Source organism: Mobula hypostoma, chromosome 19 (assembly GCF_963921235.1).
Source record: "Mobula hypostoma chromosome 19, sMobHyp1.1, whole genome shotgun sequence".
In the NCBI taxonomy this organism is placed as follows: Eukaryota; Metazoa; Chordata; class Chondrichthyes; order Myliobatiformes; family Myliobatidae; genus Mobula; species Mobula hypostoma.
This window is the reverse complement of record NC_086115.1, coordinates 39,924,860-39,938,552: the sequence shown is the minus strand read 5'-3', so window position 1 is coordinate 39,938,552 and position 13,693 is coordinate 39,924,860. Positions and strand designations below refer to the sequence as shown.

General features: G+C 40.4%; 1 protein-coding gene across 3 annotated transcripts in view; it reads right to left on the bottom strand.

Annotated features, from left to right (window-relative positions):
* The window catches only part of LOC134358730 (heparan sulfate glucosamine 3-O-sulfotransferase 1-like), a 199,799-nt gene that overhangs the window by 84,178 nt on the left and 101,928 nt on the right, over positions 1-13,693 (bottom strand). Inside the window, exon 2 of one of the 3 annotated variants that reach the window (XM_063071190.1) lies at positions 10,805-10,900. The exons of the other annotated variants lie outside the window; for them this stretch is intronic. The gene's annotated coding sequence lies outside the window, so the exon portion shown is untranslated. The remainder of the gene's footprint in view (positions 1-10,804; positions 10,901-13,693) is intronic. 3 annotated transcript variants of the gene reach the window in all.

The following is a 13,693-nucleotide window of genomic DNA, read 5'->3' as shown; positions in this document are numbered from 1 at the left end:
ACCATATTGTTCTGGAGTCTCTGATTAATGAAAGGAATGGTAAGGTCAATCACAAAAATTGGAGCTTCTCCACAATAAAGAAATAAACTTTGAAATAGTTTTAAGTAATTTTCTTTAGGCAATGTGCAAATTTTAAGATTAAACAATGTGAAGTATCATAGCCTTGATTTGTGGACATGTGACTGAGAACTTCTGAAGGGTAGTGAAGTACAGTTGTCACCATTTCTGAGTTGAATCATCCCATTTTGGAAATTTGACCAGGCACTCCTACTCACAAATTAACTTTTGTGTATTTTAACTGGATTTCTGCATCAGACAGACTCAAAGGATGAAATTCCTATGCAATGCTACTTTTGAAATTGGAATATCTGTGCATTATGGCCTCATTGTGAACAGACTACATTTTGTAACACAACTGTATGCGCAGGAACCTCATTTCCATGAGTCTCTTTCTCCTTTGGTTGCCCCTCAATTCTCAATATTAAACCACTCCGCTAGACTCATCCGTATCCCAATTCCTTCACACTCAACTCCCTCACTGGTTTAGACCCTGATCTCCAATACCCTTGACCTCAATCTGATTCCCCGAGTGTCCTGTGCTCCTGATCGCCACCTGTTTTTCCACTATTCCCATCACCTAACCCCACCTAGGCCCCTGTCACAAAGATGGAACCATTCATCTAACTCCTTCTCTAAGCCTAACCATGCCTCAAAAATATTTGTTCTTTACATTCTCTTGATTTCCTATGGACCCAGCACTGGTATATGCAAGTCATGAAGTCTAACTCTCTCACTTTACAGAAACACTGAGTCTGTGGGGACCTTCAAACCCCTATCTACACTAACCCTGCACTAATCTCATTTTATTTTTCCTGCATTTCCATCAACTGCTCCTGAGGTTCTCTCACTTACCTACACAATCGGTAAACTTAAAGTGGCCACTTAACAACTGGCATTGTTGGAAAGAGAAACACATGCAGTCACTGGAAGTATGACAGCACAAGAGGTCAGTATTGAATGCCTGTCACCGGAGCAGTGAAGCAGCACCTTTATTAGCTGGGCCACTCTGGGCTCTAAGTATTAGTCACTATTGTTTCCACTATCTGTGTATTTGGCTGCATTGAAGATTGAATGGAACTTACAGTCAATACTTTTAGATGAATGATGTGCTGAGCTAGTGGGTAGTTGACATTTTCCTTTCACCAGGAGTGTGGTTGGGGTTGGGAAGTCACTGGAAAAATGGTGAATATAAAGCACTGGAAGTGCTAAGGCTACAGACCAAGAGCTGGAAAGTGGGATTAGGCTGGACAGATTTTTATTGGCAAGCATACACCTGAAGGGCAGAATGGCCTCCTTCTCTGCAATAAATATCTATCACTTTATAAAATAGGGGATGAATTGGACACTGAGACTTTTTTCCCTTTTGATTGATATGCTTACTGTGAGTGAAAACACGGCAGATTCTCAAAACTTGGTTTATAAACTATGTCATCACTGAATTTGTTTTTTTTTGAGAGCAGTGTTTGTGTTTCACAGGATACAGTTCTCACATGGACCATTAATTCATTTTATCCTGGCAAATCACTTTACCCCACCATCATCTCTTTAAGCAACTCTTAAGTATCAAAATGCACTCTTTTAATCATGCCCACGGGAAGCATTCTGCTCACACGTTCAGAGATATGCTTTAAGTCTCTCATAAAATGTGATGGAAATCTTGAGTAGTACCTGCCATTATGCATGTGCATTAGCTCCTCTCATTATCTATAGTCGACAGTTGTTCATTCCCTTATGTTGTAAACTTAACAGAAGGATCAGGGCACAAAGCTGACAAAACATTAATCATTTTATCACTGAGTAGACCACTCAGTTCAATTTGTTTGATACAGTATAATTGCCTTATGTGTATGGTTATTGTATAATCTTAATTTAGCATAACACCTGCATTTGAATGAACAATGATAATTTTCATAATGCCATTTAAAGAAAGACAATTAAGTCCACCTCTGCAGTATAGATTTGATACATTTTTAAATTATTCTGCTTGCAATGAATTTCACACAGCAAGTGCCAAACATAACTTTAAGTAGATGAGAATGTTGTGATGTTTCTTTTATGTAGTGTGTGATTGGTTATTTCCATTGGAACCAAGTGTAAAACCTTAGGCTACTTCTGTGATCACAGAATGAGGAAAAGACAGTTGGCCGATCAAACACATTTCTATCACAGAGTAAATGTAACTTGTCCTATCACTGACCACATGACACCCACTTAGTTTCTCTGTGGAGAGCTCTGTACAAATACTGCACAATTCACAAAGAACTCTGTGGGGATTTACTCTGTCGGATGGGCCTAGAAATGTTATAAATAAATTTACAGTTTAAGTTTACTTTGTACTCAGGGCGAATCTTTCATTAGATTCCCACCAATTTGGTCTGATAAAAACTGTACTTTCCTTGTTGTTGCTAGATCAATTTCTAGAAATTCTGTTAGTCGTTATCACAATTCTTAACTCCCTTTTGATTGATGTGGCAACCCACGGTTGCAAAAGATCCTACACTACTATGAAAGAATAGAACTCCTGGAACTCTTGCAAAATCTATAATGTTATCAAACTAATTTTTTTAAAAAACATATTACTTATAGGTTTTAGGTTCATTACTAAAGAGAAGGGAAGGAGGTGAACTTCCATTAAGGGCATAGGTTTTGGCAATCCAATAATAATGAGACAAAAATAAATGGGCCACTCAGGGAAGGGAAAAAGATAAAACAGTCAAGTTGCAGTCTCAAAAAGAGCACTAGTCTGCACGCTGTTGATGAAAAATCTGATAAAGATGAGAGTGACCCAGGAATGAGTAGCCTTGAGATTTACAATGTGGAAACTAACAATAGACAAGCAATATGACTCACACTAGAAGTGAACAGCAAATTAATTAAAATCAAATTGGACTCTGGTTTGGTTGTTTCAGTCATTACACAAAATAAGTTTGAGCAGCATTTGAAAGATACTGAACTGAAACCTGCAAATATCCAAATAAGACCTAATACTGGAGAAAAGGTAACTCCTGTGGGAATGACATTCGTAACAACCAACATGCCACATTTGGCTTGTATGTGGTAAAAACAGGAGGGTTAGCATTATGGGAACACGATTGGCTGAGACAACTACAGCTGGATTGGAGAACCATCCACCATTTTTATGCCACATCCCCTGCAATAGAGTCAACTGAAAGCAAATTAAGAAATGTACTGGATGGTGCCACAGCAATGTTCAAGGATGGAATAGGAAAACATAAACATACCAAGAGTAACATAATGCTAAAGGAAAATGCAAAACCCAAGTTTTACAAAGCCCGTCTAGTTTCATATACCATCCGTGATGAAGTAGTCAGTGAGCTAGGTCATATGGAGGCGAAGAAATTCTTTCCAAAGTTGAGTGGAGACCATGGGCAATGCCAGTGGGTCCAGTAGCCAAGAAGAATGGGTCTGTTAGGCTCTGTGGTGATAGGAAGGTAATCATCAACCCAGTAATAACCTCTGCCTACGATAGAGGATATCTTTTCAAACCTTTCTGGAGGGAAACACTTCAGCAAAGTGGATTTAACTGAGGCCTAACTACAGATGGAGATGGAAGAGGAGTCCAAAGTGCTTCTCACCATAAACACTCACTATAATAGGCTTATCACTATATTATAATATCACTATAATATACTATCACTATTATGGGCTTACTTTTGGAGTAGCATCTGCACCTTCACTTTTGCAGAAAACTGTGAACAAGGTGCTGCAAGGCTGCCCAGGCACTCATTATTACCTGGGTGATATTATTGTTACTGGTAAGGACGACAAGGACCATCTCCAAAATCTCAAGACAGTGTCAATATGATTAGAAGATTACGGGCTCAGAGCACAATACATCAAGTGTGAATTTAGCCAATCATCAATTACTGTGGTCACACCATTGATGTACAAGCATTACATGAGTGAGCTGAGAAAATTTAAATAGTGGTGGATGTCCAAAGGCAAAGGACATGTCACAGTTGTGGTCATTTTTAGGATTCATCAATTACTATATCAGGTTCCTGCCAAACCTGGCTACTGTGCTTCAGCCCCTGAATTCATTACTACAGATCAGGATGAAATGGCAATGAACAAAGCAGTGTGAGGTGGCTTTCATAAAGATAAAGAAAATGGTGATATCAGACACTGTGCTCACACATTATAATCCACATCATCCAGTGAAGCTTGCCTGTGATGTCTCACCTTACGGTACAGGTGCAGTCATGACACCTGTTATGAGTGATGGAAGAGAATACCCCATAGCCTTTGAATCATGTTCCTTTACTACTGCAGAGAAAAATTTCACACAGATTGACAGAGAGGCCTTGAGTCTGGTTTGGGGGTGTAAAACATTTCAACCAGTACTTGTATAGGAGAGAGTTTACCGTCATTACTTATCATTAACTACTTGTGTTCATTTTCAATCCATAGAAAGGTGTTCCACTAACAGCAGTAGCACGAAGGCAGGGATGGGCTCTGTTTCTCGGAGGACGCAATTACATGATCAAAATCAAGAGGACAACTAACCATGGAGGACAAATGATGGATTGTCCCATTTATCTAGGAGAAGGAAATACCCGAGAATTTTACAAAAGAGAACACTCCACTTGAAATGTTCTCCCTAATTAAACTCAAAAATTCCCTATTATGGCAGAGATGATCCACAGGGATACAGGGAAAGACCCCCACTGTGTCAGAACTATATGGCAGATCAAAATAGGTGGAATGTGCAGCAGAAATTCCAGTTCTCCCATTTTTCCAGTGCCAGAATGAGCCTGTTCTTGACAGATACACTTATGTGTGGATTGAGAGTTGTACCATTGAAGCTGAGAGCCAAAATGTTGGAAGAACTACATGCTGGTTATCTAGGCTTGGTCAAAATGACAGCATTGCTCAAAGCTTTGTCTGGTGGCCTTGGATAGATCAACAGATTGAGCAGCTTGCTCCAGGAGATCGGGGTGCCAACATGTTCAGAAGAAAGGAACTCAGAGCTGTCAGAACCACTTCCTGCAATTTCCAGATAAACTCCTAAAACTACCATGGACAATGTACTGTATGGCCTACAGTATAATAAGGGACTACTTTATGTTGTAAGGACACTTCATTCCATGTGCTATTAGGTATGTATTAAGCATGCGCTATTAGGCACGTATTGATCTGTACGTGTGTGCCGAGTTCGGTTTCTGTCAGTAAAGAACCATGAACCTTAGCTCCCGTCTCCAGTGTTTTTATTAATAGCATTGTTGTGTAACTAGGCTACATACACAACAAATTTGCAACAAGGTTATTGAAGCTACATCGTATCGGAACGCCGTGTTTTAGTTAATAACAATACTCGGAAGAAGAGCGCAAGGAATGAGCCAAGGAGCGGGAGAAGGAGGCAAAGCGAGGCCGCGAGTCTGAAAGGAAGCGGGAGCACAGCCGGGGTCAGGAACGTCGGGAGACCAAGAGTCGCAGTCGGAGCCGCAGCATGTCCAGGTGAGACCGCAGCCAGCACTGACCCCCAGGGACTGAGGGTCTGCCGGCCTCAGAAGGGAGATAAAATGGAGTGACACACACACATCTAGATGGAGTGCACTCGTGGCACTAGTAAAACGGACACGTGAGTCAAAAAAAGAAAACAAGGGTAAAACAGGGCTTAATTAACATAACAAAGATGGCGATGATTGGAACCATTACAGCATTTGATACTGGCATTGAAGACTGGTCAATTTACATTGAAAGAGTGGAGTTGTATTGTGAGGCTAACGGTGTTAATGATGAAAAGAAAGCCAGTGTCTTATTCAATATTATGGGAGCAAAAACATATGGCCTGCTATGGAGCTTGTTAACCCCTGAAAAGCCAGCTGACAAAACATTCAAACAAATAGTAGACACTCTCCAACAGCACTTAAACCCCAAACCACTGGTCATTGCTGAAAGAATTAAATTTCACAATTGGAATCAGAGCAAAAATGAAAGCATTTCTGAATATTGTGCTGAATTGCACAAATTATCAGAACATTGTCAATTTGGAGCTGGTCTGTCGGATGCATTGAGGGACAGATTAGTGTGTGGCATGCACTGTGAAACCACACAGAAGAAGCTTCTGTGTGAAAGAGACCTTACATTCGAGAAAGCGCTAAACATTGCAATATCAATGGAAACAGTGGCTTGGGGTGCTTCCGAGATACAACAAAAATCTCTGGAATATGCCACAAATAAAATGTCACTGAACAGGAATGAAGGAAAGAAATGTTACTGTTGTGGGAACAGGTCCCATGACCTGGGTGACTGTTTGTTTAAAGACAAAGAATGCAGAAACTGTGGCAAACAGGACCACGTTGGCAGAGTATGCAAAGCTAGTAAACAGCAGAAAAAGGACAAAATACAGAGAAACAAGAAACCCCAGAAAGGAAAACACAACAATGTACACAAAAAGGAAGAAAGCAGTTCTGATGAAAACAACTCAGATGAAAGTGAATTGTCTTGTCTGCAACTTCACAGCATGAAAGAGACAGATGATCGAAGAGTAATATGGATCACTCCACAAGTGGTGGGTGTGAGACTGAAAGTGGAGTTTGACACAGGCTCAGCTTTAACAGTGATCTCTGTACACGACTACAAACAACTGTTTCCGCACATACCTCTGAAACAAACTAAACTACTGCTAAAGACTTACACAGGACGGAAAGTGCGTCCCAAGGGTAAAGTTAAAGTGACAGTGACCTACGGAGACAAAACACAGCAGCTGAACCTCCATGTACTGTAAAATGGAGGACCACCGTTGCTGGGACTTGAATGGCTCAGGAAAATACAGCTGGATTATCACACCATCAAAACACCAGATGTGATAACAAAGGAGGGCAGCTCGGCGGCGAAGATGTCCGCAACTCTCCTCTCACCCATTGTCGACTATTACAATGACAAGGAGGAGCTAGACAGCATCGATGATGAGGATGAATGCAGTATCCATGGCTGTGACTTGGATGAAGATACAGAGGATGCAAGGGAGACAGATATTGCCAATAAGCAGGATGATGAAGACTACCTGGAAGTAAAAGAGCAGATGTACCAGGAGAAATTGACATCTCTCAAAAGACAGCTAAAGCATTTACAGGAAGGCACTTTGCAGGAGTATCAGAAAAGAATAAAGAAACTAGATCAACAGTACAAGAAAGGAATATGAAATGCAGAGCTTTATCTGCAACTGAAGACAGAACAAGTGGAAAGGAATTATATTAAAGAGAAGAAAGCAGCAGTGGAGGAATTTGAAGATAAAAAGATTGAGTTAGAAGAAAAGAAAAAGATGATTCAGAATGAAAGACTAACAATGGAACTCACAGGAGATGTAAAGTCAATAACGACTAGAAAACTAAGGAGGAGACCTAATGACCCTGTTCCAATTACAGACAAAAGACGAAAACCTGCACCTGCGCAGTTAAATTACTTGTTAACAGATGAACAGATAATGGAAGATCTGCGAACTCTCAATAAGCTTAAATCTCCGAAAAGACCAGCATCTCCATTCAAACAGAACAGCTTTCACACAAGGTAAATCTCAAACCAATCATTTCCTCGATTCAGAATCATACATTTAATCCTTTGCAGGAAAGTTTCTTTTGCACATACATATTTTGAATCCTCAGCCAATGTGTCTTGTTTCTCACAAAGAAGTTGGGAGGCGAATTCTGGCAACAAACTGTAAGGTTTCTATTGTTGTATTTTCACACTTGTGCTGAATGTGCACCTGAAGGAATTCTCCCTCGTGAGCCAGACAGATAGCACTGCAGGTAATCCTTAATATCAGCAAAACTGTACTTTAACAGCAGTTTAAGAACAATGGAACGAACAACAGGATTTTTATTAACTGCTTCATCAAATGGTGAACGATTACTGGTAAAGTACTGATCTTCCTGTGAGTCGTTGGATTGCCCTGACTTTTGAATAACTAGCAGAGACAGCAGATCACCAACCACTTCTTCATTGGTGGCATGTCATCTTTGAAGTAGACCATGGAAACCGAAGCTACGAAAAATGCTTCACACCTCTAGCGAAATATGGCTAATTTTGCTACAGCTTCACTTGTTTCTTCTGTTACTGCTGGTGCATGGATGTCATCTGGAGAGGTACGGCACGGTGGGCAGAGTCGTTGTCCTCATTCAAGCCACTGCTTTATACATTTCAAACAGTAAAAATGAGCACATGGAAGCAGGATGGCTTTGTTGAGTTCTCCTAAGCAAATTGTACATTCTTTCAGATCATACCTGAAGAACAGACATCCTGCACTATTTTTACAGTCCCTGAGGACCTGAAACACAGCCCGAAAGAGCCCTCAGGATCTCGCATCAGAGTTACTGTTCAAACTCTTTGCAAGTTGACCAGTGTAGAATGCAACCTTGTTCTTCAATTTATTGTGTATTTCTTGAACTCCCAAAATGATGTGTTCCACAAAAAGTGACAGCATCTCCGTCTTCTCCTGAGCATCTCCCAAGCGCTCAGAATCACCAGCACAAAGATATGAAGCACGAATAGAAGATGGAAAGTTATATTACAAAAAGAAAAGGTATCATAAAGGTCAGGCTATCTATTTGGAATCTAAGGAGAATACGAAGATTGGCAGTGTAATTAGCTCAGTTGGAACAAATGAGATAGAGGTAAGGAAGACAAGTGATAGCACAAAGATGTGTATATATCTAGGACAGCTGCACAGAGAAGCCTTCATTATACGGAGGAGATCTGCTGCCTAGAACTCTTAGCAAGTTGGAGGTACACATTTTAACTGCCTATGCTCAGAGGTCAACTTTTCATGACTTTTATATGGAAATCTGTCTTAAAACAAACAAGTTTATTGACGGACGTTACCAAGAAAGGCAGAGAAGACCCCTCCAGAGACTTGAGTTATAAATAGGTCTTAGACCAAAAGTAAAAAAAAAGCTTGTTTTAATTTGATATTATTATGTTACTTTGTTATGATTTGATATTATTAAGTTACTAAGTAAACAAATGGTAGGCATTTGTATGTTAAGGGTAGACATATTTGTGTAGCATAGTGAGCCAGTTAAAAAAAACAGTTGATACACTATTAAAATAAAAGGAGAGGAGTGTACTGTATGGCCTACAGTATAATAAGGGACTACTTTATGTTGTAGGGACACATCACTGCATGCGCTATTAGGCGCGTATTGATCTGTACGTGTGTGCCGAGTTTGCTTTCTGCCAGTAAAGAACCATAAACCTTAGCTCCCGTCTCCAGCATTTTTATTAATAACATTGTTGTGTAACCAGGCCACATACGCAACAGACAAGGACCCAGGACAGGAGACTGTTTCACAGCCACAAGAGTCACCTGTCAAGGAGAGAAACCCTGCTTTCTCAGGAAAGAAGCTATTCCACAAAAGTAAGAAATCCCTCACAGCGATTAAATCTTTAGGCCTGAATGGGACAATTTAAAATTTACCAAGCTGAGGATGTCTTTATAGTAGTTGTATTATTATAGTATATTGTATATAAGTTAAGATGCATTTTATATTGAATTGGATTTTATAATGAAGTAGGGAGGAGTGCTGTGTATAAAATATTTCAGTAACATTTGAGTAATATTGTAAGTACATTGTTTGACTAAGCATTCTTGCTCCTTTAAGTAATTAATTACAGGTTATATGTAAAAGTAAGTGAATGGCATACATCATCATGCCACCATGTTGGATGTGCGCGCTTCACTTAAAGTAAAAGGAATGTTTACACACATCTCTTGAGCTCCCTTGTTTTGCTTTCAATTAGTTTTATGTTTTGGAGTTACAAAACATAACAGAGGGGAAGAAGCTGTTCCTGAAACATTGAGTGTGCATCTTCAGGCTCCAATACCTCCTCCTTGATGATAGCAATGAGAAGATGGCAAGTCCTGAGTGACAGGGGTCTTTAGTGATGGATGGCCACCTTTTTGAGGCATGGCCTTTTGTGGGGGTCCTGAATGCCGGGGAGGTAAGTGCCCATGATGGAGCTGGCTGAGTTTACATCTTCCTGCAGATTTTTCTGATACTGTGCAAGTGGCCCCTTCATACCAGATGGTGGTGCAACCATTTAGAATGCTCTCCATGGTACATCTGTAGAAACTGACGAGTGTTCTTGGTGACGTTCCAATTCTTCTCAAACTCCTAATGAAATATAGCTGCAGTCGTGCCTTCTTTGTAATTACATCAATATGTTGGGCCCAGGATAGATCCTCAGAGATGGTGACAGCCAGGAACTTGAAACTGCTCACCCTTCCCACTGCTGAATCCTCAAAGAGGACTGGGGTGTTTTCCCTTGACTTCCCAAAAGCAAGGAGATTATGGTCCACCAATACAAAAGCAAGGAGATTATATCTAACTTTATAAAGCATTGATCAGACCTCAAATGAAGTACTGCTAATGGAAAGATGTGACAGTGCTGGAGATGATGCAGAGGAGGTTCATCAGTTTGTCACCTGGGATAGACCATTTCAGTTCTGAGGAAGAAAATGAAGAAGCTAGGTCTGTTCGCCCTGCACCATCTCTTTAAAATACCTGATTGTAATTTCTCTTGGTGCCAGAAAGAAACCAGTTAAGACCCAGGCAAGTCCCTTTTAGGTCATCCTGGTCTGGTCCCAGACTGAGCCTGTTGTCTGCTCTGTCCTGGACCCAGCATCAAGGAGACCATGAGGACTTGGGTCCATTATACACTGGAGCCTGGGGACTGGCTGACAGTTGTGAAACCATAAAAGGAGATGGATCTGAATCCTTACTTTTAATCTTTCACTGCAGCTTCCACAGCACTTGACCAGGTCATCAGGTTAACTGGATAATGTTATCATCTGCTGCTCCATTTATAGAGTGGTGACCTGGAAGAATAACAGGAAGATTGGCATTCTGTAGCATCTTTCTTTCAATACAGGCACTTTCTTGTACAAAACAGGATCGATGGTAATCCAAAATCTCGGCAAACGTCTGCAGCTCATTTCTAGATGCCAAACATTGCAGGACCTATGGGATAGCGAAGAGAGGATGAAGGAACGGAACACCAGTAAAACAGTTTGTCTTGTGCTGGATAGCGGTGAGCTTTTTGCAAGATGTTGGATTTGCACTCATCGAGGCAATTGTAATAACTTAGTCTGGTTAGCAGGCCATTTTTAAGTGTGCCTTCTGCTGCTCTCAATGTGCCCTCTACACTCCTCATTGAATCAAGGTTGAATGCTTGGTTTTATTGTAATGGCTGAATGAGCACTGAGGTTAAGATGTGTGTGGAGCATATTTCTGCTTCTGCTGATGGCCCAAGGCACCTCATGGATGCCCATTTTTAAACTGTCACATCTATTCTGCATAAAACGCTGATATTGATGGATATTGTGCTGATACAGTCATTTATATTGTGTGGGAATTATTTGAATTAATATCAGCAAATCTCCTGGCAGGAACACAATGTTATTATTCAGGTGATCGTTTCTTTTATAAGGGAATTTTGTATGTGGATTGGGGAATGGTGAAATCCCATTCTCAGTTTGGCACGGATCAACAAGATGAAGAGGCAGGAGTCAATGTAGTGTCACGGATTGCACATTGAAATTGAGGCAACTGCCCTGGGCAATATTACACCAGTTGATAATGAATGTAAAACTGCTGTAAAAAAACTATGTCCCTCAGGGAAGATGGCCTTTCTACTCTTGACATTGACTATGACTGATTTTTAACTCTACCAAGCTATGCTGTGACATGAAATATTATTAGAATATCACCCAATACCTGTACTTTGTCTGGAAAATTTAGCTTCGAGAGTGGATATTATCATTCATACTGCTGCCTGTACAGATCATCCTATGTGCATATTCTTTTTCTGTCTTGCTAAATCATACCAAAACTTAGTCTATAAAAGGAAAATTTGCCAGTGGGTTTTCAAGTGTCTGATAGCATTTTAGGAAAGATCTTTCTGAAAGAAATATTCTTATAGGCTTGTAAAAAAGGATAAATTAAGATGGTTATGGGAGACTTCAGTATGCAGGTAGACTGAGGAAAATAGGTTGGCAATGGATCACAAAACAATGAATTTCTAGAATGACTACAAGATGTTACTTTTAGAGCAGCTTGTGGTTGAACATATCAGAGAAAACGCAATTCTGGATTTTTGCAATGAACCAGATTTGATTATGGAGCTTAAGATAAAGGAACCTTTAGGAGACAGTGACTAAATTCACCCTAGTTTGAGAGGGAACAGCTGAAATCAGGTGTATCAGATTTGTAGTTGAGTAAAGGTAATGAAAGTGGCATGAGAGAGGAGCTGGCCAAGGTTGGTTGGAAGGGGAAACTAGCAAGGATAATGGTGGAGCAGCAATGGCAAGAGTTCCCGGGAGTAATTCAGAAGGTGCAGGATCAATCATTCCAAAGATGAAGCGTTCTAAAGGGAGGATGAGACAACCATGGGTGACAAGGAATCTAAAAGTGAGCAGAAAAACAAAAGAGTTCATACAATATTGCAATAATTAGTGGGAAGATAAAGGATTGGGAAGCATTTAAAAACCAACAGAAGGCAATGAGAAAATGATGGAAAAGATGAAATATGAAGGTAAGCTAGTCAGTTAGATAAAAAGAAGTATTTTTTCAGATATATAATGAACAAAAGAGAGGCAAGAGTGGATATCAGGCTGCTAGAAAATGATTCTAGAGATGTAGCAATTGGGAACAAAGAAATGACAGATGAACTGAATAAGTATTTTGCATCAGACTTCACCAGCTGTATGCCAGAAATGCATGAATGTCTGGGCATTAAAGTGAGTGTCGTCACTATGAATAAGGAGAAGGTCCTTGGGAAGCTGGAAGGTCTGAAGGTAGATAAGTCACCTACCCCAGACCTTTGAAAGAGGTAGCTGAAAATATTGAGGGCATTAGTAGTGATTTTTTTAGAGACATGCAGCATGGTAACAGGTCTTTTGACCCAATGAGCCTCCCATTACCCAAGTACACCTATGTAACCAATGAAACCTACGGACACATATGTCTTTGAAACGTGAAAGGAAACCGGAGCACCCGGAGGAAACCCACACAATCACTGGAAGACTGTACAAACTCCTTTTGGCAACGGCAGGAATTGAACCTGGGTTGCCTGTGCTGTAAAACCATTAAGCTAACTGCGACGTTACGATGCTATCTTGTTCCACGCGCAGCACCCCTTCTCTTTTCCCACTCTCCAAGATCGACCTATCAAGAATCAGTACAGTCAGGAATGGTTCCAGATGACTGGAAAGTTACAAATACCACTCCACTCTTTAAGAAGAGTGGAAGGCCGTTTAACTGAACCTAAGTGGTTGGTAAAATTTTAGAGAAAGATTATTAAGCATGAGGTCTCAGGATACTTGGAAGCACATGATACCATGGGCTCCTGCCTTGTTTAGCAGCCTCATGTAAGGATACTTTCAAAGGCCTTCTGAAAATCCAGTTAAACAATTACTGACTCTCCTTTGTCAATCCTGCTTGTTACTTCCTCGAAGAGCTCCAAAGGAAATGTCAGGCAAAGCCAGTATTGTTTCCTTACTTGCCAAATCTGTTGCAATTCTTTGAGGAATTAACAGGCAGGATAGACAAAGGATTGTCAGTGGATGTTGTTTAATTGGATTTTCAGAAAGCCTTTGAAGATGTGTTGTACA